General features: G+C 40.9%; 1 protein-coding gene and 1 long non-coding RNA gene across 2 annotated transcripts in view; both read right to left on the bottom strand.

Moving 5' to 3' along the window:
• LOC309631734 (uncharacterized protein) overlaps positions 1–27,423 on the bottom strand; it is a 492,832-nt gene that overhangs the window by 102,894 nt on the left and 362,515 nt on the right. Inside the window, exon 9 of the mRNA XM_082398597.1 lies at positions 14,796–14,974. The gene's annotated coding sequence lies outside the window, so the exon portion shown is untranslated. The remainder of the gene's footprint in view (positions 1–14,795; positions 14,975–27,423) is intronic.
• LOC309631825 lies at positions 265–14,550 on the bottom strand. Its single transcript, XR_014246586.1, has 2 exons — positions 6,630–14,550; positions 265–6,317 (listed from the first exon to the last, which is right to left on the bottom strand). It is a non-coding gene; the product is annotated as an uncharacterized lncRNA (long non-coding RNA).

The raw sequence follows: 27,423 nt of genomic DNA, 5'->3' as shown, positions 1-27,423 counted from the left end.
TATTGTAAATAGAGCTGCAATGAACATTGTGGTACATGTCTCTTTTTGAATTATGGTTTTCTCAGGGTGCCCAGTAGTGGGATTGCTGGGTCGTATGGTAGTTCTATTTTTAGTTTTTTAAGGAACCTCCATACTGTTCTCCATAGTGGCTGTATCAATTTACATTCCCAGCAACAGTGCAAGAGGGTTCCCTTTTCTCCACACCCTCTCCAGCATTTATTGTTTATAGATGTTTTGATGATGGCCATTCTGACCGGTGTGAGATGATATCTCATTGTAGTTTTGATTTGCATTTCTCTAATGATTAGTGATGTTCAGCATCCTTTCATGTGTTTGTTGGCAATCTGTATATTATCTTTGGAAAAATGTCTATTTAGATCTTCTGCCCATTTTTGGATTGGGTTGTTTGTTTTTTGATATTGAGCTGCATGGGCTGCTTGTAAATTTTGGAGATTAATCCTTTGCCAGTTGCTTCATTTGCAAATATTTTCTCCCATTCTGAGGGTTGTCTTTTCGTCTTGTTTATGGTTTCCTTTGCTGTGCAGAAGCTTTTAAGTTTCATTAGGTCCTATTTATTTTTGTTTTTATTTCCATTTCTCTTGGAGGTGGGTCAAAAAGAATCTTGCTGTGATTTATGTCATAGAGTGTTCTGCCTATGTTTTCCTCTAAGAGTTTTATAGTGTCTGGCCTTACATTTAGGTCTTTAATCCATTTTGAGTTTATTTTTGTGTATGCTGTTAGGAAGTGTTCTAATTTCATTCTTTTACATGTAGCTGTCCAGTTTTCCCAGCACCACTTATTGAAGAGGCTGTCTTTTCTCCATTGTATATTCTTGCCTCCTTTATCAAAGATAAGGTGACCATATGTGCATGGGTTTATCTCTGGGCTTTCTATCCTGTTCCATTGATATATATTTCTGTATTTGTGCCAGTACCATAATGTCTTAATTACTGTAGCCTTGTAGTGTACTCTGAAATAAGTGAGCCTGAATCCTCCAGCTCCGTTTTTCTTTCTCAAGATTGCTTTGGCTATTCAGGGTCTTTTGTGTTTCCATACAAATTGTGAAATTTTTTGTTCTAGTTCTGTGAAAAATGCCATTGGTAGTTTGATAGGGATTGCATTGAATCTGTAGATTGTTTTGCATAGTATAGTCATTTTCACAATGTTGATTCTTCCAATCTATAAGAACATGGTATACCTCTCCATCTGTTTGTATCATCTTTAATTTCTTCCATCAGTGTCTTATAGTTTTCTGCATACAGGTCTTTTGTCTCCTTAGGTAGGTTTATTCCTAGGTATTTTATTCTTTTGTTGCAGTGGTAAATGGGAGTGTTTCCTTAATTTCTCTGTCAGATTTTTCATTATTAGTGTATAGGAATGCAAGAGATTTCTGTGCATTAATATTGTATCTTGCTACTTTACCAAATTCATTGATTAGCTCTAGTAGTTTTCTGGTAGCATCTTTAGGATTCTCTATGTATAGTATCATGTCATCTGCAAACAGTGACAGTTTTACTTCTTCTTTTGCGATTTGGATTCCTTTTATTTCTTTTTCTTCTCTGATTGCTGTGGCTATAACTTCCAAAACTATGTTGAGTAATAGTGGTGAGAGTGGGCAACCTTGTCTTGTTCTTGATCGTAGTTTTTGGAAAACTTTTGGAAATGGTTTCAGTTTTTCACCATTGAGAATGATGTTGGCTGGGGGTTTGTCATATATGGCCTTTATTATGTTGAGGTAAGTTCCCTCTATGCCTACTTTCTGGAGTAGTATCATAAATGGGTGTCGAATTTTGTCAAAACCTTTCTCTGCATCTATTGAGGTGATCATATGATTTTTCTCCTTCAATTTGTTAATATGGTTTATCACGTTGATTGATTTGTGTATACTGAAGAATCCTTGCATTCCTGGGATAAACCCCACTTGATCAGGCTGTTTGATCCTTTTAATATGCTGTTGAATTCTGTTTGCTAGTATTTTGTTGAGGATTTTTGCATCTATGTTGATCAGTGATATTGGCCTGTAGTTTTCTTTTTTTGTGGCATCTTTGTCTGGTTTTGGTATTAGGGTGATGGTGACCTCATAGAATGAGTTTGGGAGTGTTCCTCCCTCTGCTATATTTTGGAAGAGTTTGAGAAGGATAGGTGTTACCTCTTCTCTAAATGTTGATAGAATTCACCGGTGAAGCCATCTGTCCTGGGCTTTTGTTTGTTGGAAGATTTTTAATCACAGTTTCAATTTCAGTGCTTGTGATTGGTCTGTTTATATTTTCTGCTTCTTCCTGGTTCAATCTCGGGTGGTTGTGCTTTTCTAAGAATTTGTCCATTTCTTCCAGGTTGTCCATTTTATTGGGATATGGTTGTTTGTATTATTAATCTTTCATGATCCTTTGTATTTCTGCAGTGTCAGTTGTGACTTCTCCTTTTTCATTTCTAATTCTATTGATTTGAGTCTTCTCCCTTTTTTTCTTGATGAGTCTGGCTAATGGTTTACCAATTTTATTTATCTTCTCAAAGAACCAGCTTTTAGTTTTATTGATCTTTGCTATCATTTCCTTCATTTTGTTTTCATTTATTTCTGATCTTATCTTTATGATTTCTTTCCTTCTCCTAACTTTGGGGTTTTTTTTGTTCTTCTTTTCTCTAATTGCTTTAGGTGTAAGGTTAGGTTTTTTATTTGAGTTGTTTCTTGAGTTAGGATTGTATTGCTATAAACTTCCCTCTTAGAACTGCTTTTGCTGCATCCCATAGGTTTTGGGTCATTGTGTTTTCATTGTCATTTGTCTCTAGGTATTTTTGGATTTCTTCTTTGATTTCTTCAGTGATCTCTTATTTAGTAGTGTATTGTTTAGCCTCCATGTGTTTGTTTTTTTACAGATTTTTCCTGTAATTAATATCTAGGTACATAGCGTTGTGGTTGGAAAAGATACTTGATATGATTTCAATTTTCTTAACTTTACCAAGGCTTTATTTGTGACTCAAGATATGATCTATCCTGGAGAATGCTCCTTGAGCACTTGAGAAGAAAGTGTATTCTGTTGTTTCTGGATGGAATGTTCTATAAATATCAATTAAGTCCACCTTTTATCATTTAAAGCTTGTGTTTCCTTATTTATTTTCACTTTGGATGATCTGTCCATTGGTGAAAGTGGGATGTTAAAGTCCCCTACTATGATTGTGTTGCTGTCGATTTCCCCTTTTATGGCTGTTAGTATTTGCCTTATGTATTGAGGTGCTCCTATGTTGGGTGCATAAATATTTACAATTGTTATACCTTCCTCTTGGATTGATCCCTTGATCATTATATAGTGTCCTTCTTTGTCTCTTGTAATAGTCTTTAGTTTAAAGTCTATTTTGTCTGATATGAGAATTGCTACTCCAGCTTTCTTTTGATTTCCATTTGCATGGAATATCTTTTTCCATCCCCTCACTTTCAGTCTGTATGTGTCTCTAGGTCTGAAGTGGGTCTCTTGTAGACAGCATATATATGGGTCTTGTTTTTGTATCCATTCAGCCAGCCTGTGTCTTTTGGTGGGAGCATTTAATCCATTTACATTCAAGGTAATTATCGATATGTATGTTCCTATTCCCATTTTCTTAATTGTTTTAGGTTTGTTATTGTAGGTCTTTTCCTTCTCTTGTGCTTCCTGCCTAGAGAAGTTCCTTTAGCATTTGTTGTAAAGCTGGTTTGGTTGTGCTGAATTCTCTTAGCTTTTGCTTGTCTATAAGGATTTTAATTTGTCTGTCAAACTGAATGAGATCCCTGCTGGGAAGAGTAATCTTGGTTGTAGGTTTTTCCTTTTCATCATTTAAAATATGTCCTGCCACTCCCTTCTGACTTGTATAGTTTCTGCTGAAAGATCAGCTGTTAACCTTATGGGGATTCCCTTGTATGTTATTTGTTGCTTTTCTCTTGCTGCTTTTAATATTTTTTCTTTGTATTTAATTTTTGATATTTAACTGATATTAAAATTTTATTAAACTATTAAAATTTTTAATAGTTTGATTAATATGTGTCTTCGGGTGTTTCTCCTTGGATTTATCCTGTACTGGACTCTCTGCACTTCCTGGACTTGATTGACTATTTCCTTTGCCATATTAGGGAAGTTTTCAACTATAATCTCTTCAAATATTTTCTCAGTCCCTTTCTTTTTCTCTTCTTCTTCTAGGATCCCTATAATTCAAATGTTGGTGTGTATAATATTATCCTAGAGGTCTCTGGGGCTGTCCTCAGTTCTTTTCATTCCTTTTTCTTTATTCTTCTCTGTGGTAGTTATTACCACTCTCTTATCTTCCAGGTCACTTATCAGTTCTTCTGCCTCAGTTATCCTAGACCCCTTCAGGCTCTGTTCCCCAGCCAGCTTTGCTGCCACTGCTAGAATGAGATTGTGTCCTAGTGGCACCTTCCTCTGGGCTATGCAATAATAGAGTCAGTAGATACATATCTTGTGGTTAAAATAAACATACCATTGGCTGTAAAGCTCAATTTAAAAGGAGAAGGGTTCCCATCAAGGATCAGTGTCTCAAACTGATTACTTAAAAGGTGTCCTGAATTTGTATATTTGTGTGTATAATTCAATCGACCCAGTGAGATCTGATTTTAGTATGCTGAAGCTGGAAAATCCCAACCCAGGAGATGCTAAAGGAAGAACCATCACAGAATGCAGCCTTCTTCAAAACTGCCCTTTCAGAGTTGTTAATTTCCAATTGTAAGTGTAAGGAAATAAGGGCCATTGGTTATTTTGCTTGAGTACCTATGCTCTGATAAATGGCTAGGCAAATTGTCAGCCTTTTCCTTTTCTATCTCCCTTCCCAAACTTCCTCAGGTAATACTTGGTGCCAGCACATGAAAGAAAGTTGTCTCTGAGTAGAAAAACCAAAAGACCTTCATGAGAAGCTCCTCCACCCAGAAACACTTCCAAGCAGAATTTAAAGGAGATCATTTGTTTCTGCTTATTTTTCTAGTGACTTGTCTCCCCATACCCACTCCCTTGTTTTCTGTGGTCAACACAAGCCCTCTGTATGCTTCACAGAGGCTTGTTTCACTCTCAGACACAGCCTGAAGGGTCCACATCCTTGAATGATGGGATAGCTCAGCATCCACACTATTGAACCCCTGGCCTTTTCTTGTCAGGGATGTGGCAGGGAAAAGCTTCAGGCCCTGTACCTCCATGGAAAATGGAGGGAACTTTTGCTGACACTGCTCTCTCACAGCTTGTCATTTCAAAATGAAACTTGTTGTGTTACTAATCCAGAAAGGAAGCTGTAATTTTCATCTATCTGCTGTCAAATGCACTGTTAATGTCATGTTGGATTATATGATAATAATGAAATAAATCCTTTAATGACTTATCTAAACCACACCACAGGTAGAAGAGTGAAGCAAGGTGAGCTAGGTAACAATCCAGAGGGAAGCAAGAGGACTGGGTTCATGAGCCACATTCAGGTAAAGGATTGCATTTGGTTTGCTGCCTAGTTCATCATGTGGTCCCTGTCAAGGGACCTTGCGGAGTGTGAACTGAGCTTATTCCACCCAGTAGGATTGACTTTCTCAGTTGATTTATTTTCTAGGTAAAACATACCTATAAGGAAATAACCTTCATTACTAGGCATCACTGAGAGAGCCTGTCTCCATAGTCAATTCTTTTTCCCAATGTGATTCTCCAAGGCGAAGGGTGGAGGATGGGGGGTGGGGCAGGTGAAGAAGGCAATATTTTCCTCTCACTCTGTCTTTCCCAAAGAACCTAGGAGAGAGACCTGAATATACTGGCTGTCCATTTAACGATGACCCATATGGTTTGTTGCTCTTTACCCAACAGAGCTAACCTGGGTCATCACTCTCAAGAGGGAGGGAGTGAGAAGGAAACAGTGCTGAGCTTGTGGATGGAAATCCTGGGTTCAAATCCAGATTCTGACTTCGCCAACCATGTGACCTCTCTGCACTTCATGTCCTCACTCATAAACTGCAGGGTTTCTACCTCGCTCAGAGAGTAAGAATCAAGTGAGAGGAGGGGTATGAAAATACTTCATATTTGGGAAAAGAAATGTAAAAACAAGGCTTTTATTACCACCCACTAGTCCAAGAGTTCCCAGTCTGGCTGATCATCAGAGATGTCTGGAGGCTTATTGAAAGTATAGAATTCTGGGTCCCTACCCAGTCTTACTGAATTAGAATCTCTGGGGGGTAAGGCCTGGAAATCTGTACTTTTAGAGCTTCCTGAGCAATTCGGATGCTCACTCAAGCTTGAGAATCACAGTGCCAGGGTTTGAACTTCTTAAAGATGAGAACCGTGTATCTTAGTACTTTAAAACCTCCACACCTGGGCTTCCCTGGTGGCGCAGTGGTTGAAAATCTGCCTGCTAATGCAGGGGAAACGGGTTCGTGCCCTGGTCTGGGAAGATCTCACATGCCACAGAGCAACTGGGCCCGTGAGCCACAACTGCTGAGCCTGCGCGTCTGGAGCCTGTGCCCCGCAACGGGAGGGGCCGCGATACTGAGAGGCCCGCGCACCGCGATGAAGAGTGGCCCCCACTTGCCACAGCTAGAGAAAGCCCTCGCATGAAACAAAGACCCAACACAGCTAAATAAATAAATAAAGTAGCTATTAATTAAAAAAAAAAAACCTCCACACCTAACACATGGTATTTATATAACCAAATGGTGACCAAATATTCACTGTATAAATATTTACTGAGGGCATACTGTGTGCCAGGCACCGTGCTAGCCACCAGGGAGACACACAGCACAATCCTGGCCTGTACTGAACTTAGGCTCTACATGTTGGTGGTGTGGGTGTTAGATGCAGGTACAGTAGTTTCACTGTAATACACCAGCTACTATCAGAGAGCTCGAGCCATTGAAGGGTTTTCAGCAGTCCTTTGATATGGTCCGATGTTGTTGAACTTGTCAGTCTTGCCTTTATTTTCAATTCTATTTTCACTGCTTTGTTATGGGCAATATTTCCTGCAGAAAATAGTGAGAAGCTTTAAAGAAAACATTTTGTAGATTTTCCCATCAGTTGGATTTCATGTTTCTTCCTGGTCAGTTTCCTTGGACTCATGCAGAATATTTTTTTTTACACAAACAACATGTTGGGGGCAAATGCTAGTGGAAATATGAAGTCTAAACACCACAGGTGAAGAACAGGGGCTACCAAAGGACATGCTATGAAAGGGGAGAATTGGAAAAGAGATCTTCTGGGAAGTCTCACTCCAAGATGAAATGAATTTTCAAAACATAAAGAGGTTGCAAAAAGGAAAGTTAAAATTCCAATATCTGTCTTGGGATGTGAAGAACAGCAAGGTGTTCTTGATTCAACCCAAGCATGGCCAGTCGACCCCAATGTCTGGCTGACCCTAGCATAGCTGGCTGACCTGAGTTTTGCCCATCCCTTGCACCACACTTGAACCCTGTGTAAGCCCTGAAGTCATGTGGAAGGTCATTTAAAAACATTTTCTTCTCTTTGTCTCCTGGCTCGGACTGAGAATGCTCTGAGGAGAGCAGTGTGGAACCACAGGGGAGATGGAGCTCATTCTTTCTATATTTCCATGTGCTTTTATGATGATTTCCCTGCAAGCGTTGGCCGGCGAAGGAATGATGAGCACTGAGACACTCCTTGACTTGTGCACGGTGGTGTGAGCAAACAGTTTCCCATCAGGGCGTTATGGTTGGAGAGGAAGCACTGGATTCAAACTTAGAAGCCATGGTTCTGGTGTCCTGCTCTAAGTAAGCCATTCAAAACATGCTGCTGAAGGAAGGAAGGTGTGAATAAATGAAGGAATACCAGCTAGGTCTGATCAAGACATTTCACCAAACATGAGACTAAACTACAGCAACCACAGAAATCAAGGATCAGGAGGTTACCACATTGGGGGTGTAAATGTATCCCAGATGCTGGGTAGGAAGCGGAAACTTAAGATGTAGCCCCTGCTAGTGTTCACAATCTGAGAACCACTGAGCAATAAATTTGGAATTCCACAGGCAACTCATAGAAGGAGAGGTCTGGTATTGGATCCGCATCAGGGAGAGGTCAGGACTCTGGCTGGGCCTTGAAGGGTGAAGACGGTTTTGATAGACAGAAGAGAGGGAAGGAATGCATCTTAAGTAACAGTCTGAGAAAAAGCACAGAAGTCGTTTAAATCATGATGATAACGTTTATGAGACAGAGAGCTCACCAGGATGACTAAAGAAGGCACTGGGAGGTAGTCAGGGAGCTGGTGGCCTTGCAGTGGGCAAAGGAACAAGGACCTGGTATAGTAGGAGCTCCAGAAGGAACAAGGTGCCACTAGAGGCTCCTGAGTTGAAGAGCAATGTCCTTGGGTGGCTTATCTGGCAAAGTGGGCACCTCCCACCCACCTCCTGGATGACTCTTGCTTCTTCGCTCGGCTGCTGAGGTTGGATGGAAATCCAGTGAACACTTCTGTTGCTCTCCCAGGTGAACAGATCCACAGATGTGGGGGGCATGCCCCCTCACACACTCCCTTGTCCGAAAACATGATGGAGACTAGGTCACACACTTTCAAAGCAAACCAAGAGCCTCTTCCCTCTAATATGATTTACCAGATGACAGATGATCGCAATCCCTGTAATTACTTAGATACTTTAATTGACTTTCAGTGGCAGTAATAAGTAACTGGAGTTCAGGCTTGTAGAATTTCCTTCCTAATTGTGGCTGTTAAACTCATCATTATAGAGATAAATAACACACCACTTTATTTAAACCGTTTCCCCCATACATGTAAATTGCAGCGGAAGTGCCCCAGCACTTGCAAGCCCCTAGGAGAGCTGTTTGGGGGCAAGGACCCTGGTGGTACACTGTGGAGAGAGCTGCTCAGGCTGGTTAGCTGCTTCGTTTGAATTAGCAAGCCATGAGTTTCCAACACTGACACATTTCCTAGTGCTTCGGCTTTAAAAGGCTGTAGAAAGGATAATTGACCACAGCTTGTCAGCACGAGAGATTTACTGTCATTAGTGCAAACTCAGATGAATTATTTTAATATCATGGAATATGAAAAATGGCCAGCTAGTTTCCTTTCTCAGTAAGTTAAGTACTTAAACAGCTTTTCACACTTCACTTCTGCATTTAGATGTAAAGGAGGGAGGAAATCATAAAGGGCCCATGAGTGGGAGTAGAAGGAAGGGGTGGGACTAACTTGGCAGAGGTAAGGAAAGGTAAATTGCAAATTCTCAGATCAGATCCAAGTGAACAGATCTCTTCAGGGTTGCTTGTTTTCAGGGTGGCATAGAAGCTAAATAGACATTCCTTTTTTTGTTTTTCTTAGTTCCCAACATTGATTTCTATTTTCCAGTGTAGTATTAATTTAGAAAATTCTATTACAACTTGTGTTCTTTGTGTTTTGACCCAGTTGTAGAGAAAAAGAACTAGAAATATAGCAAGGTAGATTTTAAAACCTTTATTACGCCATAGACACAAGTTTGGGAAGCCTGAATTTTTTCACTCAGGGCCATGCAGATATGGTCCCTTACATGTTCTATTTTGTTTTGTTTTGTTTCTGAACCATCCATTCTTCTGAGGATTGTGTAAAAAAGAGCCAGTGCCCGAAAGAGTCAAAGAATGCCTAGAACTGGAGCAATTTATTTTCGTTTTGCTTCCCTATGGCTCTTTCTGCAAATATATTTGCTTCCTAACTCTCAGAACCCAAGGCAAGCTGCCCCTGGCAATTATCTCATTTTGATTTTGGGGAGGAGGGCTTTATTCCTGTCTGATCATTGAATTTAGACTTCCTTTGCCGTTTGTCCCCTGTCTCCACTAAGATAAACACATGTGGGCCTGGTTCCTGTTGTTATTGTAACTGAAATGGAACTAATCTCACTCATTTCTATGTGGCTTAGCACTGCAGGTGAATATCTGTGAATGATGTTGCCAATTACTATTGCTTGATTGGCTGGTTGTAAATGCTATTTGTTCTTACGCCTTTTTTCTTTCTCACACATTGTAACATACCTGAGAGGTGAAAGTAACAGAATCCTTCTGAAAGGAGGGGAGAAAGTCTGTAAAATCCAGCAGCATATTTAGTTACTGCATATTTGATTGTTTCCCTTTCACCATTGAGTGACATGGCAATAACATAGAGGGAGATGAACATTTCACTAAATAACCTCATTAAGAACTATATCGTTTAAAACACATAAACAACAGCCACAACAAACTTAAAGGCACTACAAGCCTTGGTCTCTCCTTGAACTGGCCATCATGTTCCAGGTCTGAAAGTGAGTGGGCTGGACTTCTCAGGATCAGTGAGTGATGGAAATTCCAGAGCCTTGGGGCTGCAGGGTCTTTCCCCCACTTCTGGTTTCTAACATTTAGAGTGAGTTGTTGCTTCACCTACATCCCATCAGTCTGGTGATGGCTCATCTCCAAATTGCTTTGAGAGAATCATGGTTTGAGTTTCCTAATTCCATTTTTAAAATTCAACTGTGGATGGGGCAGCAGAGTCTCCAATCCGCTGGCTACTTGTGCAGAACTTGTGTGTTTGTGTGTCACAGAGAAAGACATCATATTTATATTTAAAGAAGAAAAGTCATGTAAAGAGGATAGAGTTAGGATGGAGAGAGATCTAAGCAAGTATATTCAAAGTTGTCGAAACCCAGTTATAAAATGCTTGCTCCCCAACCCCTACCAGACGGTTAGTAACGGAACTACCTTTATCACTGCCAAATGTGTGTGAAATGATGGCAACCTTCATATGAGAAAAAAGAAAATGGCAAGAAATAGCGGTGTACCCGACTAGGGTACATTAGCATGGTGATGTGTTGTAGTCAGGTCTCCTTTCATGTCCTCCAACACAGATTTGATCCAGACCTGACCAGGATGACAACATTTCCTCTTGAATGGATCGCCATGTGTTCTTTTAAACAAAATCTACATGCTCTGTCTCTGCTTGGGGTACAGCTTTAACTGGCCCATCATATGCCCTGGTGGAGTGTCTGAGCTCAAGTCAGGTTGGAAATAAGGCAGCACATCAGATTGGAGATGCTTGCAGAAGTGTTGCGAGGAACGGACTGGATGGTCAAGCTGGTCAAGAGTGTGCAAAACGGACTTACTCCATCTCCAGGACCAGGATGCAAGGTGGAAAGGGAAACATTTTTTGTTTGTTTTCACACCTATCTATCTATCTATCTATCTTTCAGTTTTATTGAGATATAATTGACATACTGCACTGTATAAGTTTAACATGTACAACATAATGATTTGACCTACATACATCATGAAATGTTTATCACAATAAGTTAGTGAACATCTATCATCTCATATAGATACGAAATTAAAGAAATAGAAAAAATATTCTTTTTCCTTGTGACGAGAACTCTTAGGATTTACTTTCTTAACAATTTTCATATATAACATATGGCAGTGTTAGTTCTATTTATCATATTGTACATTACAACCCTAGCACTTATTTATCTTATAATTTTTAAATTTAAATATGACAGGCTGCCACTCAGAATGGTTTAACATCTCTCTCCAGGGATGGCTTGGCCCATATGAAAGGTTATAAGACATGTCTGAAACTTGAGAGAGATGAGGAGAGGAAGGGAGGAAGAGAGACAGGGAGGCAGAGAGAGAGAGAGAGAGAGGAAAAAGAAAGGAGAAGAAAATAAAGGCTGGGTATTTTTTCTGCACCTGTTTCACTTTTTGCGATGGATGCTAAATAACCTGTATCGAACGTTTCGCCTGGTTGTGTCCTAATGAGCAAGTGCACTTCTGGATTTGGTAGGCATGTCGTCTGTAGGCATGCTTTTCTGGATGTCATCTGCCTCGCAGGACACACCCCTCTTCACTGTCACCTCCACTCCCCTGACAGCTCAGCTTATCTTTCTGGCAATAGAGAGACCATCGATTGCCAGCAGCCTGTCCATGAGTATTGGGGAAGGCAGGGGGAGGTGGCAAATATTAAATCACTAAGGAGACAAGGCTGTGTGTGGTGTGACACCGTTGGGAAAGCTCCAGGTCTTTTCTACAGTCATGGTTGCCCCTAGTCTTCACCACATAACTGGGCTTGGGTGAGCACAGAGGGGATTTTCAATAACTGTACTTGGCTTCTGAGATTCTGTGGTATACATTTTGACAGTGGACTTTAACCATGTCAATTTGGCATTAATATTGGTATGTCCCCTAATGTTATGTATTTCCTCTCCCCTCCCCAAATTTAATAGTTTTACTTTCATTCTCTTGCAAAGCAGAGAATGTACAATGCAAAGTACAATTTGCATGTACAATGCAAAGAGGTATAGAGAAGTAAGTAAAAATAACCTTTACCTTACCACCAATAATAACTCCTTTACTTTGAAAAATATCTTTCTAGATATTTTTTCTATGCGTGTGTACACACAAATACACACAAGCACAAACAAACATACGTATGTTCTTTCAAAAACCTCCTTTTTTCATTTAGAAACATAACATGTTCAAATTCCCATGCCCATAACTATGTCCTACAGCATTCTCTCAAACGGTTTCTTAGTATTAATCATACGGTTTCTTTCTTCATTATTAAAAAGTACTTGTGGATACATCTTTGTATACTTTTATAACATCTTTAAGATAAATTTCTAGAATTGCTGATTTGAAGATTATGAACGTTTGAAATTTGGATATATGTTCTCATATTGTCTTCTAGAAAGTCATATTAGTGATAAATCCCATGGATGCATCCACAGTGGATTTCTTTAAAGGGTGTTTATATATTTATTTCCTGCCTTTTCGTGATACAGAAAAAATATCTAATGACCATGTAAGACTCTTTTAGAAGGAAAAGTCAGGCTATAGTCAGATGATTATTTTGTCAAATCAGTTGTCCTTTTTACGGTTCCTGGGTTTTAGTTATTACTTGCTGCTAAAGAGTAAAATTGTGAACAGTTATTTCTTTAAGTTCCTTTGTGATTTTCAGTTATAATTTTGCAATTTCAAGCTAATGATGTTGTGTGGGCATGATGAATTTGGGGTAGTGTGTGGGCAGGCATATGTGTTGGATTTGCTTTGGAGTTTCAATTACCAAACAGCTCGATGATTCCTATGGCCAGTGTATTTATCGTGAATGAAAGATGAAGGCACAGGACGGCTCATCCCCTCTCAGTGTGAAAATGGTACCCAACCCCTTGACCAGCAGCCGGCAGCACATCTATTCAGGTCTGTGTGTATATGAAGGCATATCCTAGGAAGACACATGCAGATACAAAGGTTCTTAGATCACTGTTAAAGAAACACTTCCACAGTCAGATGAAAAAACAGAAGACAGGTGAACTGAGAGTGTCGTGTGTGGATGGGGGGAGGAGTGGGAAAAGAGTTACGGTGACTGAAAAGTATGAGAAACCTTGGAGTAAGATGGGGGAAATTAGGGAAAGCAGCTGCTTTTCCCAGAAAAAGCTACCACAGGCTTTTTGGGCATTAGCAAAATAATCAGATTAAGAACAAAAAAATGTAGTTCCAGTGAAAAACTTAAACTCAGACACAAAATAAACAGTTGTATAAATCCAGCCAGTTTGGTTTTTACTGATTTAAATATGTGTATGTGTGTATGGCTGTGAGTTTGTATAGAGTTCATTGTTCAGTAGCAGGAAGACATACATCACATCTCCTGATATATTGTATCATGAAGCTCAGTTCTTTAAACATGAAGTCATAGCCAACCCCTCTGGGTGCAAGCATAAGGAATGAGAACTAGCCCAGCACCGCTGCCGTTAGCATCTGGTATCTAGACCCTTCATTAATATTTATGGAGCCATAGACTAAGCATAGAGCCCTCCATAACTCAGGGAACCAACACTGTACTCTGAAAATAGTTTGACCTTGGCTTTTAATATAAAGGTAAAAATTTTTAATGTTTACAAACCCAAAAAAATGTGCCTCAAGATAAGCTACATGACTTAAAAAAAATACATTTTTCCTGAATTGAGAACCCATGTCCTGTTCTAAAATAGAACCTGTAGACAATTTTGTCTCCTCTCCTTATCTAAATGATCTTTTTTGAACTGCATCTTAGAGGGATAATTTTCCTTGTCTCTCATTCTGTCTTGTTTTCGTATTAAGAAGGGAGGATGGGGTTTAAACAAAAATACTACAATGAGCTGAGCAGCTAATATGCACCAGGCACTGTGCTAATTACTTTCTCTATGTCAAATCATTCACTGCCACAGCCTTATAAGGTAGGTTGCATCATTCAGCTCCATTGACTAAGTTGACTGAGGTTGTACTAATATCAATACTTGGTGGAGAAGGATTCAATCTCAGGTTAGCATGACACCAAAGCTACATGCTTTTTCCTTGAGCTGCATGTGGAAGTAGAAAAATTCGTGGGATTCCTCGTATCTCCTTGACATCATAGAAATCACCATTCGAGAGAAAATATGGCCCAGAGTCTTTGTAACAATACACATGTTAATTCATACACTGTTGTAAAATGTATGTCTTACTCACCTTCTAGTGTCCATTGTGTGCTCTGTATCATACCGTGTGCAAGAAAAGTAAGATGCCTTGGTCTTCACTGTAGGAGAGCTTCTAGAGCTTCTAAAATTGCATCAATCAGCTACCCCCAGTACAACACTAGATGAGGCAAGACACATTCATAGCCGAACCAGCTGAGATGACTCAAAAGAGAGGAGTCTGTGTAAATATCAGCTGCGCTCCTGACATGTTTTGTCATGAACAATGACTTAACACTTACACATTTACTCCAACATTTACTGAGCACCTCTTGTGAGCTCAGCAGCATGACAAGAAAATAAACAACTCATGGTGGAGAGAAATAGAATGATAATCCAAAGTAGCTGATCTTACCAAAAGTAGGAGCCAAGTACTCGAGGTGCTTATAGAGGAGATGGCTTTGGTCTAGATCTTACTGGCTTGGGGCATTTCACATGATGGAGAGGAGTCCACAGCAAGTAGCTAACAACTTGTCAGAAGAAGAGCAGGAATTCCAGCACAATGTGAATATAAGGATGTTGAGAGAGTCAGGGCTGGAAAATAAAGAACAAGGGGTAAGGTTCTGGAGGAGCTTGGAGGCTGTGCTTGGGATTTTGGATTTTCCTAAAAGTTGCTGAAACCTTATGAAGATGTTTCAGTCAGGAAGAGACATGGTTTGTTTTTTCCAGAGCTCATCTGCCTTCCATGTGAAGGACTTGCTGGATGTGGAAGATATTGAGGTGGCCTCTTCCCAGGTGTAAGGGAGTATCATCTCATCGAACTTGCAAATTCAGATTGCTCTACTCCCCATTCACCCAGAAAAGACCACGAGGTCTAGACTGTCCCTAGTTACCCCTGACTTTTGTTAGCAGCTGTCTGGATTATCCTTTCCCAAAGCTAACTTACGCTCTGTGGTTCTTTTCTGAGGTAAGCCTCTCAATCTAAACATTAAGTGGAACAGGCCCACCTGCAGATCTTCTAAACTGGTTGGAACACAAAGGGATTAAGAAGTGGTGGGGAAAGGGAAAAACAGCCCCGCTTGAGAGGGTCATCTGCCTCCAATGATTTAAACCCTTTCAGGATAAAGGGAGGAAAATATTAAGGACCAGACATGCTTTCAAAAACACAGAACCCATAAAATCATGGAATTCTGGAGCTGAAAGAAGCCTCAGAGAGCTGATCTCTGGTTTTCAGTAGGATTCTAGAAAGAGGATAGAACTTGAAATAGAGAGTCTGGTGTACTTAGGACAGTTTATGTGACTTTAGGGAAGTGACTAACAACCTCTCAGAGCCCCAATTTTATCTATTAATTAAAGATGATAACACCTACCTCTCAAAGTGTTATGAGAATGAATTAAATATTCTATGTGAAAAGATAACATCGTGTACAACACGGCTGCTATTCAGATGAAGAAACTGAGACACAGAGAAGCTGAGTGGACATATAGAAAGGTGGTTGTTTCAGCGAATGAATAGATTTCTTCACAACCCTGGCCTATGAAACCCAGCGTGGCTTTTCTAAGTCTGTAAGCATTACCAAGCTGACACGATGCTTTTAATGAAAATGGCAAAATCTTCTCTCAGGTCCTGTGTTCTCATGTTCCCTAAATTTTTAACATTTCTTGCTTTCAAGTAGCTGATACCATTGAACCCTGCCTGTCAGTCTCAGTTTTAGCAGTGAAGGCTTACGGTGGATTTTACCTAGCGTTTCACAAGCTATCTCAGGGGTGCCTTAGCGTCTCTGTGTCTCTTGAAAGCCTTTTGTGGTTGTGTCTGGAATGAGTCCCAGTGCTTACTTCACACAGGTGTGCTAGCACTCCAGCCTCCCTGATTTACCATTTCCTTTTCACTCTGTCACCAGTTAACGATGGCTGCCTACTTGTTGACTCATTATGAGCAACTGGGCAACAAGATAGGATGATTCTCTTTACTGTTTTGTCCCTCACACATCAACCTGGTCTACTCTTCTTACTCCTCTGCAGACCTACCCTTTCTCTTCCTCAAGCCATGACCTATTTGACATGAGACATGTTCTTCAGTAAGTCCAATGGCTTGATTGCATCAAAGTGGGAGACACCCAAGACTCCAATGAAAAGGATTATTTGCAAGAATGGGAAAGTGATCATTTACTCAGAATGACTTTTTAATAAAGACTCACTGAAAACAATTACTTTTTTCTTGATGATTTTATTTTCTGCCTGGACAAGATTCATGTTTTGACTGTGTTTGCAAAGCTTCTACTGCTGGCCTTGGCTGATGGACTTAGTCACTGACGGCTGGACCTTCCACACTGCAGTCCTGGTTTTGATTATCCAAGAGTGGGGATAATTATCCCCCAAATCTCCAGTTGTCCACTACAGGCTCCCTTCTACCTTACTCTGCTACCTTTCCTGTCATGATGACAAAAACAAAAACAGCAATAATAATAGCTAATACTTACATTAGTGTTTGCTATATGCAAGGAGTTTTCCTAAGCATCATACCAATATGAATTCATTTAATGCCTACATACAACCAACTGTATAATCTCAAGGAATCTGGGAACAGGAACTGCTGGTCAAGAGTTGTGATAGGGGCCACTGTCAGACTTTTAGGTAGGGATTTTTAGTACCAAACAATGGTTCTCAACATGGGGAGAGTTTGACAATATCTGGTAATATTTTTGATTATCTCAAGCAGGGGGTGATACTGGGGTTGATGTTATGATTAATATACTAATACATGTAAAATTCTTAACTCAGTGTCTGGCATATAGTAAATGCTCCCTAGGTTAGCTGCTATTTTTATTATAATATACAGAGCCTTCCGGCCTTAGGGAGACAAACTGGGCTGCTCTTTGTCTTCAGAGAACACCTTCAGTTCATGCCATCCAAGGGAATAGTTTTCTCCATCTTAATCCTAAAAAGATGTCCTGTCTTAGCCTATTAGGAAGTTCAGGAAAAATTATCTTTGATTTGTTTCAATGATATATCTCTTTCTCATCTTTTATTTTCTGCCTCTTGTTTTACAAAAGAAAGCCAAGTTTCTCTGTCCTGCACTTGCATTTTGCGGCTTCACTGGCTCCATGCCTGCCTTCTGAGACCTAGGCTGTCCACCTGCTCCCCCTGCATTCTCACGCCATGTGTTATGCTTAGTGAGAAGGGAGCCTCAGTAAGATGGATGTGAGACAGTCAACACCCCTCTCCAGGATGGCTGTTCTCACACATTCTCATCAGGCAAAATTATGGGCTAATATTGCTGGAATTATCTAGGCACTGAGGCTGAGAGAGGTTCACTATCTTACCTGAGTTATCCAACTAGTGAGTGAGTGAGTGAGTGAGTTAGGAATACCTATAGCCTCTGATGTCCCACTTCCATGTTCTTTGCATTCCCCACTAGGGGAGTGCCAGTGAACGATGCCTACATTTCAGGTCTTCAGGGTCTCATGAAATTATTAACTTTTTGTGTGTGTGTGGTGGAAGACCTAATTTGAATATAAGTTGAGACATGATTACAACTCAGACTGGCTGGGCATTTCTGAGCTGGTGGAGCAGGCCTGCTAAAAGATTTTACCAGAAGAGGGAAAGCTTCTTCTGAAGGGAAAAGGAAGCTAGAAAAGTGTGACTTGGTACTAAAACTTCAGGGTTATAGGGAAGGGAGTAGTCCTGAGAGCAGAATGGTGTCTGTCACTTAGTGTCCATGAAGACGAGTCCTCTCTGAGCCCAAGGAGTTTATATGTGAATTGTGTGATAAGCAGGGAGCAGTGAGGAAATTTGGAATATTTGTTTCAGGAAAATTTTGCAAAACTTTGTGCCCAAGGAGCACAGCTATGTGTCTACCTAACAGAATGTGAAACAAAATGAAACACTAAATGGTTTGGCATGTGGAGAGTTCTGGTGCCTCAGCTGAGGGGGAAACATCTGTTCTGGGAGGTTACGGCAGTACCATCAGATGTGTGGGGAAAGATGGCAGAGAAGTGGGAGCATTCACTGGAGTGGATGTGAGACCCTCACTAGAGACTTACTAGACATTCCTTGGAAATATTTCTACAGGCAAGAGCCTGCAAGTTCTAATTTATAATGTGACTGCATTGGTGTATATAGGCCTGAGGAAATGAATGGTCTTTGAAATTTCACAAAGGTTTTGGTACCTCAAAATGCTAACAAATATGGTGGTTTGTTATACTTTTCTTTAAATCCTTCAAATTGGCATTTGCCTGTGGCATGCATTGTAGACTATTACTTTCACAAGCCTGCAACACATTGCTAGAAATAATATACTTATGGAACAGCCTGAAACCCTGGAAGAATGGTTCCAACATGTCATTTATGAATTACCTCAGTATCAGATGAGGCATTCACAGCAATCAAAACACATTAATTTCAAACAACGTTGTGTTTTTGACCACTATACTGTACTATATATATACACTAAATCCATATTGAAGTAGTTTTAATATAAATGAGGTCCACAGAAATGTCAGGCAAAATACAACTGCCAAGATTATAAGATAATTGGTAAATGTTTGAATGGAAGCCCAAGGCTGGGTTTTAAAAGGAGGGGAAGGAACGTCAAACTGTGTAAGCAAAGATACATTTTGGAATTCCATCCACTTGGAATTCATTTATTCAGTATGTTGACTGCCTATGGCTGCCTGGCAGAGACTAGGCAGAGGAGGTGAGGTGGTGTTGTGAAGCTACTAGGAAAAGATTGGTGAAGAGAGTTAGCGCCTTAGTTATCTATTAATGCTTAACAAACCATCTCAAACTTAGGAGCTTAAAAACAATAATTTTATTATCTCTCTCTTTTTTTTTTTTTTTTTTTTTGGTCACGAGGCATTTGGGATCTTAGTTCCCCGACCAGGGATCGAACCCATGCCCCCTGCATTGGAGGCACAGAGTCTTAACCACTGGTACGCCAGGGAAGTCCCATTTGTTATCTCTTATAATAGCCCCAGTGGGTTAACTGGATTCTTCTCTCAGAGTCTTTCACGTGGTAAGAGAAGGTGGCATGAGCTGGATCATTCGAGATGACTCTACTCATCTAAAGCATTGGCAGGGTTGGCTGGAAGGCTGAGACATCTTTCTTTCTATCTCAATATGGCCCCTCTATGCAGCCAACTTGTGTTTCTTTAAATGAGCTTCTTAAATCTAAATCTCAAGAGTGGACAAGCAAAAGTTGCCAGTTCTTTTGAAGGTTTAGACCCAGACTAGCATTGTGTCACTGATGTCATATTCTATTGAAGTGGATCACAGGGCCAGCCTAGATTCAAAAGTCGGGGACTACACAAAGCTATGAATTCTGGGAGGTGTGGCTCATTGGGGGCTATCTTTGGAGCCTGGCTACCATAAATACCCAAGGTAACATCAGGGACAAAAATAAGGAAAGTGAGCTCTGATGAAAAAAGCTAATTCATAGATTAAAGCATGTTAACTAGCATATAAGCATCAGTTACCCCCAAAGCACAGAAAGTTATACTCATGCTTGAACAGGGATCTTCTTAAATCCTAAAAGATATATTGCATGACAAAGAATTGGATGAGAGTGATCTTGGGTTTCTAATTATGTTATTATACAGAAAGAGAAACAGGACCTTAATCATTTAGAAGTTAAGTGGTAGAAGTCAGAGGAGAGAGAGACACTTTAAAGCAAAGAAAACCTTGAAGGGCAAGGCTGCTGAATTCTTACTGAATGCCCTTTGTTTTCTTGGGGTAGTTAGGAAAGTGAGTGTTTACTCAGGGATGAGAAGAGCAGAGTTAAGTTTGGCATATGCTGTGGAAAATGGGAAATGGTTCCAAATCAAGGACACGGTATGCTGAGAAGCACTGGGCCCAACTAATGTGGACTCGTAACTGTGTAGTGTGGCCCACTGGAGAACTGTGTGGCTTTCTTCTGCAGCACATTTGAAACCAGGGACAGAGAAATCAGTAGTTAGGTCTTCATGAAAGAACAGACTGTGAGTGTTGGAGGTATGTTAGGTCTTCATGAAAGAACAAATTTTGAGTGTTGGAGGTATGTTCCTCTTTCCTTTCTTCGGGGAAGACTATGGGGAGACAGCTTAAGGATCGTGTAGACATCATCTTTTATGACCCTCCGTCTCTCTGCTGCTTCCACGGGAAGCATTCTTGCCTGGCATACCTTCCTCCCCACAGGTGACTCTTCCCAATAAACTCTACACGCAAAATAAGGCCTCTAGGACTCATTCCAGTTGAGTTCAAGATGGAAAGGATGCTTCATAACAAATTTATTTCTGCAATTTTTCCAATCAATAATCTGTAAAGTTTAAAAAATCATTTTTCCTATGTAAGTAATGCATATTCATTATAAAAAATTAGAAAATATAGATGAGCAAAAAGAAGAAAACCTAAAATTACCTTCTTCCCAGAAATAACTGTGTCAATAATTTGATACAGATTCCAGCTTTTGTCTTATGTATATACAAAGTTGTCTTAAGTAAGTGGTAGGCAGTCATTATACTCAGGACCAGCTACATAATTTTGGCGGCCCAGTGTAAAATTAAAATGTGGGACCCCTCATTCAAATATTAAGAATTTCAAGATGTTGACAAAAAGCATTAAATCAATGGTGGGCACCTTCTAAGTGTTGGGCCTTGTGCAACTGTACAGGTTGCACGCCCATGAAGTCAGCCCTGCTTATCCCTTAATCTCAAGCATAAACAACTTACTGGCTGCAGGACTTTCTCCTCCTTTCCCTTCTCCTAGCTTCCAGGGCAGCTCTGGGGCTGCCAGAGTGTTTGCAACTACAGATGTGGTTAAAGCCAATCCAAGGGAGCCTCCCCGGGTTTCATCCTCAGCAACATGTAAAAACGAGTCGTTTGTTTTATGATATTTTCCATTTTCTCTTTTCAGTACATGCCGCCCTCCCTTCAGCCTCATTTCCAAGGGAGCCAGGCCCTCCTACAACCCCCTGAGGGTTCAGGTCCCCAAAGCCAGCTGGCCCAACAGACAGGGCATTCATCCACGGAGGATTTTGGCCCTTGAAACTTAATGGTATTGGCCCTGCTGGGTTTCAGGCTTGTCTGGGACCTGGGACCTTTTGGAATAGGAATGCTTATCATATGCCTGTCTCATTATTGTACTGTGGAAGCAGATAACTTGCTTTCTAGGTTTCACAGGTCCACAGATGGAGAGAAATTTTGCTCGAGTATGGACCAAGCCGAGAGTCTCACCCTACCTGATTTAAGGTGATTTAGGAGATGAGATTTGGGATTTTTGGAGTCAAATTATATTTAGATGAGATTTTGGACTTAGCGTTGATGCTGGAATAGGTTGAGACTTTTAAGGATTTTGGACTTAGAGTTGATGCTGGAATAGGTTGAGACTTTTAAGGATGTGGGAGGAGGTGAATGCATTTTTTTTTTTAACATCTTTATTGGAGTATAATTGCTTTACAATGTTGTGTTAGTTTCTGCTGTATAACAAAGTGAATCAGCTATATGCATATGTATATCCCCATAGCCCCTCCCTCTTGCATCTCCCTCCCACCCTCCCTATCCCATCCCCCTAGGTGGTCACAAAGCACCGAGCTGATCTCCCGGTGCGATGCAGCTGCATTTTACATTTCATAGTGTATATATGTCAATGTTACTCTCTCACTTCGTCCCAGCTTCCCCTTCCCCCTCCCCGTGTCCTCAAGTCCATTCTCTATGTCTGTGTCTTTATTCCTGCCCTACCCCTAGGTTCAACAGACCATATTTTTTTTAGATTCCATATATATGTGTTAGCATACAGTATTTGTTTTTCTCTTTCTGACTTACTTCACTCTGTATGACAGACTCTAGGTCCATCCACCTCACTACAAATAACTCAATTTCATTCCTTTTTATGGCTGAGTAATATTCCATTGTATATATGTGCCACATCTTCTTTACCCATTCATCTGTCAATGGACACTTAGGTTGCTTCCATGTCCTGGCTATTGTAAATAGAGCTGCAAGGAACATTGTGGTACATGACTCTTTTTGAATTATGGTTTTCTCAGGGTATATGCCCAGTAGTGGGATCGCTGGGTTGTATGGTAGTTCTATTTTTAGTTTTTTAAGGAACCTCCATACTTGTTCTCCATAGTGGTTGTATCAATTTACATGAGGTGAATGCATTTTGCCCATGGAACAGATGTGAGTTTTGGAGAGACCAGAGGATATACTGTACTGAGCTGAATTGTGTATTCCCAAAAGATACACTCAAGTCTTAACCCTTGGTACCTTTGAATGTGACCATATTTGGAAATAGGGTCATTGCAGATGTAATCAAGTTAAGATGAGGTCATACTGGCTTAGGGTGGACCCTAATCCAATGACTGGTATCCTTACAACAAGAGGGAGATTTGGACATAGAGACACATGGGAAAAAGTCCACGGGATGATGGAGGCAGATATTGGAGTGACGCAGCTATGAGCCAAGGAACACCAAGATTGCTGGCATCCTCAGGAAGCTAGAAGAGAGGTATGGAACAATTCTCCCTTAGACTTTTTAGAAGGAACCAACCCTCGCCAACACTTTGATTCCAGAATCCTAGCCTTCAGAACAGTGAGAAAATAAATAGAGAAGATTTTAAGCAGATAGAGACATAGTCCCACTTACGATCATTTGAAAATGATTACTATAGCTAAGCATGAAACAGGGATTTTAGGGGAGCAGGAGTGTTGCTAGGGAGAGAAGTCATTCCCCTGTGACTTCCTTACTGCTCCACAAAAGGAGGTGCTAGTGGCTTAGACAAGGGTGGTAGTGACAGAAATGGTGACAAGTGGTTGGACTCAAATATATTTTGAAGATAAAGCTGATAGGACTTGCTGGTAGATTGAAGTAGGGAGTGAAGGAAAGAGAGGGATCAAGAATGGCTCCAAGATTTCATATGGAGCCCTGGGTAGATGTTGGTTATTATTTGCTTAGTAGAGAGACTCAGAGAAGAGCAGGTTGGGGATGCCCAGAAGTTCCTAAGATTGAGCTACTCATCAAAGTTCCCATGGAAATGTCACGTGGTAGCGTCCTTTCCTCAGCTAGTCCAGAGGGCAGCCAAGTGTCCAAAACTCTCACCAGCCTCCCAATGGGAGTCACCATGTGAAAAACTGCCTGAAGACAAACGCTGTGGAGAGACAGGGAACAATCTGATGACATTCCTTGAACCCCTAGACTCCATGCCTAAAGTCCATCCACCTCTTTAAGTTTTCATTACCCCTAGTCAACAACTTCTCCCTTTTTTATTGCTTAAATGTTTTTAATTTGGGCTTCTGTTATTTCCCCCCAAGAGAGGCCTTAGTACAATAAGAAATATAAGTCAGCAAACAGTATAATAGAACTGATGACATAGAAAAGTACTCCAAACACTGATAAAGTTTCTTAAAACAAAGCTTATAACTTATTTCCACCTGTTTTCAAGGGCAGGGTGGGGGGTAAAATTTGAGGTCATATAGGATTTCCTAAGCAAAACCTTTTTAAAACTCAGTTATTTCTTTCTTTGAAAAATGAGCCCCAAGCAAGCTGCTCTTCTGCTCTGCCTCGTCACCCAGACTCTCTCCCCGTGACACCGCCTCGCTCCCGCGGTCCCAGGGAAGCAGTGTTCCCTGGGCAGCTGCCTCTCTTTAAAGCTGACTCTCTCATCAGTTGCAGCCCACTGAGGCTTCAGAGTTAGGGCTCATCTGCCGACAGCTGGCTGGCGCTTCACACCCCAGGTCCTGCAAGCTGCGTCCTTGAGGCTTACAGCATTTCTCTGCACAGGAAGAGCGGGTGGCACTTGTTTCTGAGGCGCTGCTGGAGAGGAAGAGCGGGGCCAGGTTGGGAGTATTGTTAGCTTTGCCTTATTAATAAAATAGGGTTAATGATTTATTCATAGCTAGGACAATGCAGCTCTGCTCTGGAGGACAGCATAGAACTGTTGCATTACAGAAGGACAGCTGCTGGGGAAGAGGGGTGAGCCTTTGAGAACTGGTCTCGGGCTGTTTCTACGAGGCAGAGAGCAGGTTTATCTGACCAAGTCAGGGCTTGGAGGCAATTATTTGCATACTGCGACTGCTGCAGAATAAATGCTGGCGATAGAGGTCTCTGGAAAGATGCCCCCTTACTTTTCCACTTCTCTTCTAATGAGTGTTTGGTCACCTTCTTGCTTTATCCTCTCCTCCTCGGTACCTGGAAGATGCCTGAGTTTGTAATTCAAGATGTATTATCTGGAGAATATCAGTATAATACACATCTGGACGTGATCTCCATCAAAGGGAGCTCATCCCAGGAAGCAGAAGAGAGAAATGATATTTGGGCTTTTCTGGTGCTAGCCTAAGCATACACTATTTTAAAAGATTAAATCCTTTAAAATCCATCTCTTCTTTCCCAAATGGACTGCAGAAAGTGTTTTTATAAATAATTAGAAAAGAGTTTTAACATACTGCAGAATCCTGATAAATAACTGGGAGATATAATTTTTTTAATGCCAATTACTGTCATTTGTTAAGGACAGGGTAGATTTCTGTTCAACTATTTGTTGGATGATCAGTTTGGTCGGTGTGGTCCAGAGGGCAAGGTGAGGCAGGATTTGACAGTCTCCAGAAAAACAAAAGCAAGAGCACTCACTTCCCATCAAACCAAATCAGCCTTGGCTGGAACGGACAAAAATCAAATTTATTTACTGCTTTTGCTCTATTGCCCCCCTATCTGAGCCTCCATGGCCTCCCCTGAGACTTCAGGAGATTTAGATCAAATGTCAGAAAGGAGAGCTGGATTTTTGTCCCCTTTGGTGCCTGACTAGAGGGGAGAATTCAAGGTCATAGAAGGTATTGAAGATATCTCATTGTTGGTGTATATGCTTCCACACAGCAAGCCTTCCTGAGGGACTGCCCACTCCTCTGCTCAGCTTCCTCCAGAAGAGATCAAAGGTTTCAAAACATTTCCACCTTTACTAATTTTTAATGCCTCTACCAGACTGAGACTTGCCCACTGGAAAAAAAAAATTCATGCTCGTTGAAACAGCCAAAAATAAAAGTGATCCTCTAACAGTAGCACATTTAACTTCCTCCATGACTACCAGCAGGAGCCAAGGCAGATAGCTTTTGCCAGTATATTAAGCCTTAAAAATGTCTTTGGGAAATGATCACACTGGAAATCAGAATATGTTTAAATATAATGCACGAAATTCAGAGTCTCCTTACAGAAGAATCAAAGTGGCTATCACCCAGATCCTTCCCTGTAACCTCTCTGGATCGTGGTCCCACCCTGCCCATTCCTTTCCTCTGCTCCTTTGCCCAGTTTCCCCCCAAAAGCCACCCACGAGGGTCCATGCGGGAGCCAGGAATGCAACCCCAGGGTTTGGTTTCCCAGGCCATCAGAAGATAACACTGCCTATCAGCCAAAATATAAAGCTTCCTGACTGCAGTTGCAGAGATTACAGCTAATTATACACTTCATGCTTCCTGCAAAAGATATATATTTTAAGCTGCTGGGCTGACTTTCTCCCTTGGCTGTATTTAAAGGTTAGTTTCTGACCTGCTTCCTGGTTTAATGGAATAGTTTAAATATTACAAATCATTACTTGATTCTAATAAATTATGTCTCCCCTGGCACCTCACAAAATCCTTATCATGCCAGAGGAAATAGTTGGAAGGAACAGGTCAGTCTCCATGATAAAAAACAGAATAGCAAACCAAAGGGTTGTAGATTTGAGGATCCCCGGCTTCTTGGTGGTTGAAAGCATTTGGCCCTTGGCCTCACACTCACCCCAGCACCTGAGGTCTGTGGCTAAAGCAGCAAGAACTCCACTCCCCCACCTCACAGGATTGTTCACTCGGCTTAATTGTCAGCTCCTGCTAAGAACATGTAACATCTCATTTTCCCAGAGATTGTGGAAATGTTGAGCTTTGCTTGTGGCCAAGTTGAGTATTTAAGTGTCTGGAGTTTCCTTCCTTGATAGGCAAATGCTGTGGATGGTCTGAACCTTCCTCTGTAGGATGTTGTAGGATAAATGAATTCCAGTTTCCAGTTCAAAGTGAACATCTGGACTCAAACACTGTCTGTGTGTAATTGTGTGTGGGCAGAGGGTCTCATCCAACTTGGTATATTTACAATATATTGCCAATCTTATTAAATAGAAGAAAGTAACCAAAACACACACATATGCAACAACAAAAGTGATATTCAAGGCATGCAAGAAAAGGGCACATGAAAAGCCCTTCTCGTGCCCCAGGAGCTAGAGGGAAGGGTTTCAAGTCTCTTGATTCCAGCAAAGCAAAGAGAAGCAAGATAAGACTGTTGAGAGGTCAGCCTTGACAGCTAAGTGTTGAATTTTCATGTCTCTAGCTGTTTGACTAAGATATCTATGTGGAAAGTGAAAAACCCAAACACTTTTACAGATGATTTGTTTGTGTGGTACCAAATGTCCTGATTTCCCCTTTAGCGACTAGAAGATTTGAAAACAAAGTAACCACTGAAGTATCAACCATGGATCAGATCTCTCATTACATGGAATTTTCTTGCAGAATATTGAACTCTAAATAATGGGACTTTTGCAATAGTTGATAACCCATAATTATTTTTACAAAGGCTAAGCCTTGTGAATGTATGGGTTTAAGCTGCTGAGTTGATATGACTCACAGGTCTACCTTATTGCATGACCTATTAAAAAAATCTCTTACACTGCCCTGTGCAGGTACTTCCACCTTAGAAACTAATTTGTTTTTTTTCTCAGGAGGTTCCCCCTTTAAAATCCAAAATCCTTGGTTCACCTTGGGAGGGGAAATTTATTGATTGTTTTCTAAGATGATGGGTAAGGCAAGGGTCTTAGTGAAATGGACTCAGTATCTATGCCTTGCAGAGAGGAGATGGTAAATGCAGAAATGTCCAACAGGGGCTGAAAGAGCTCCAAAGCAAGACTGGCCATCTTTGTGGCATGCAATGTCAGGATCAGTTCTCTTATAGGCCATTGGCAAAAAGGAGACATGACCTCCCACTGGACAGATATTGGTCACTCCCAAATAAAAAGGTGAATACCCAAATGGAAAGTGAAAGTCCTTTTGTATGTG

The sequence above is a fragment of the Balaenoptera borealis genome (assembly GCF_965194805.1).
Source record: "Balaenoptera borealis genome assembly, chromosome: 7".
In the NCBI taxonomy this organism is placed as follows: Eukaryota; Metazoa; Chordata; class Mammalia; order Artiodactyla; family Balaenopteridae; genus Balaenoptera; species Balaenoptera borealis.
This window is presented reverse-complemented; position numbering and strand designations above follow the sequence as displayed.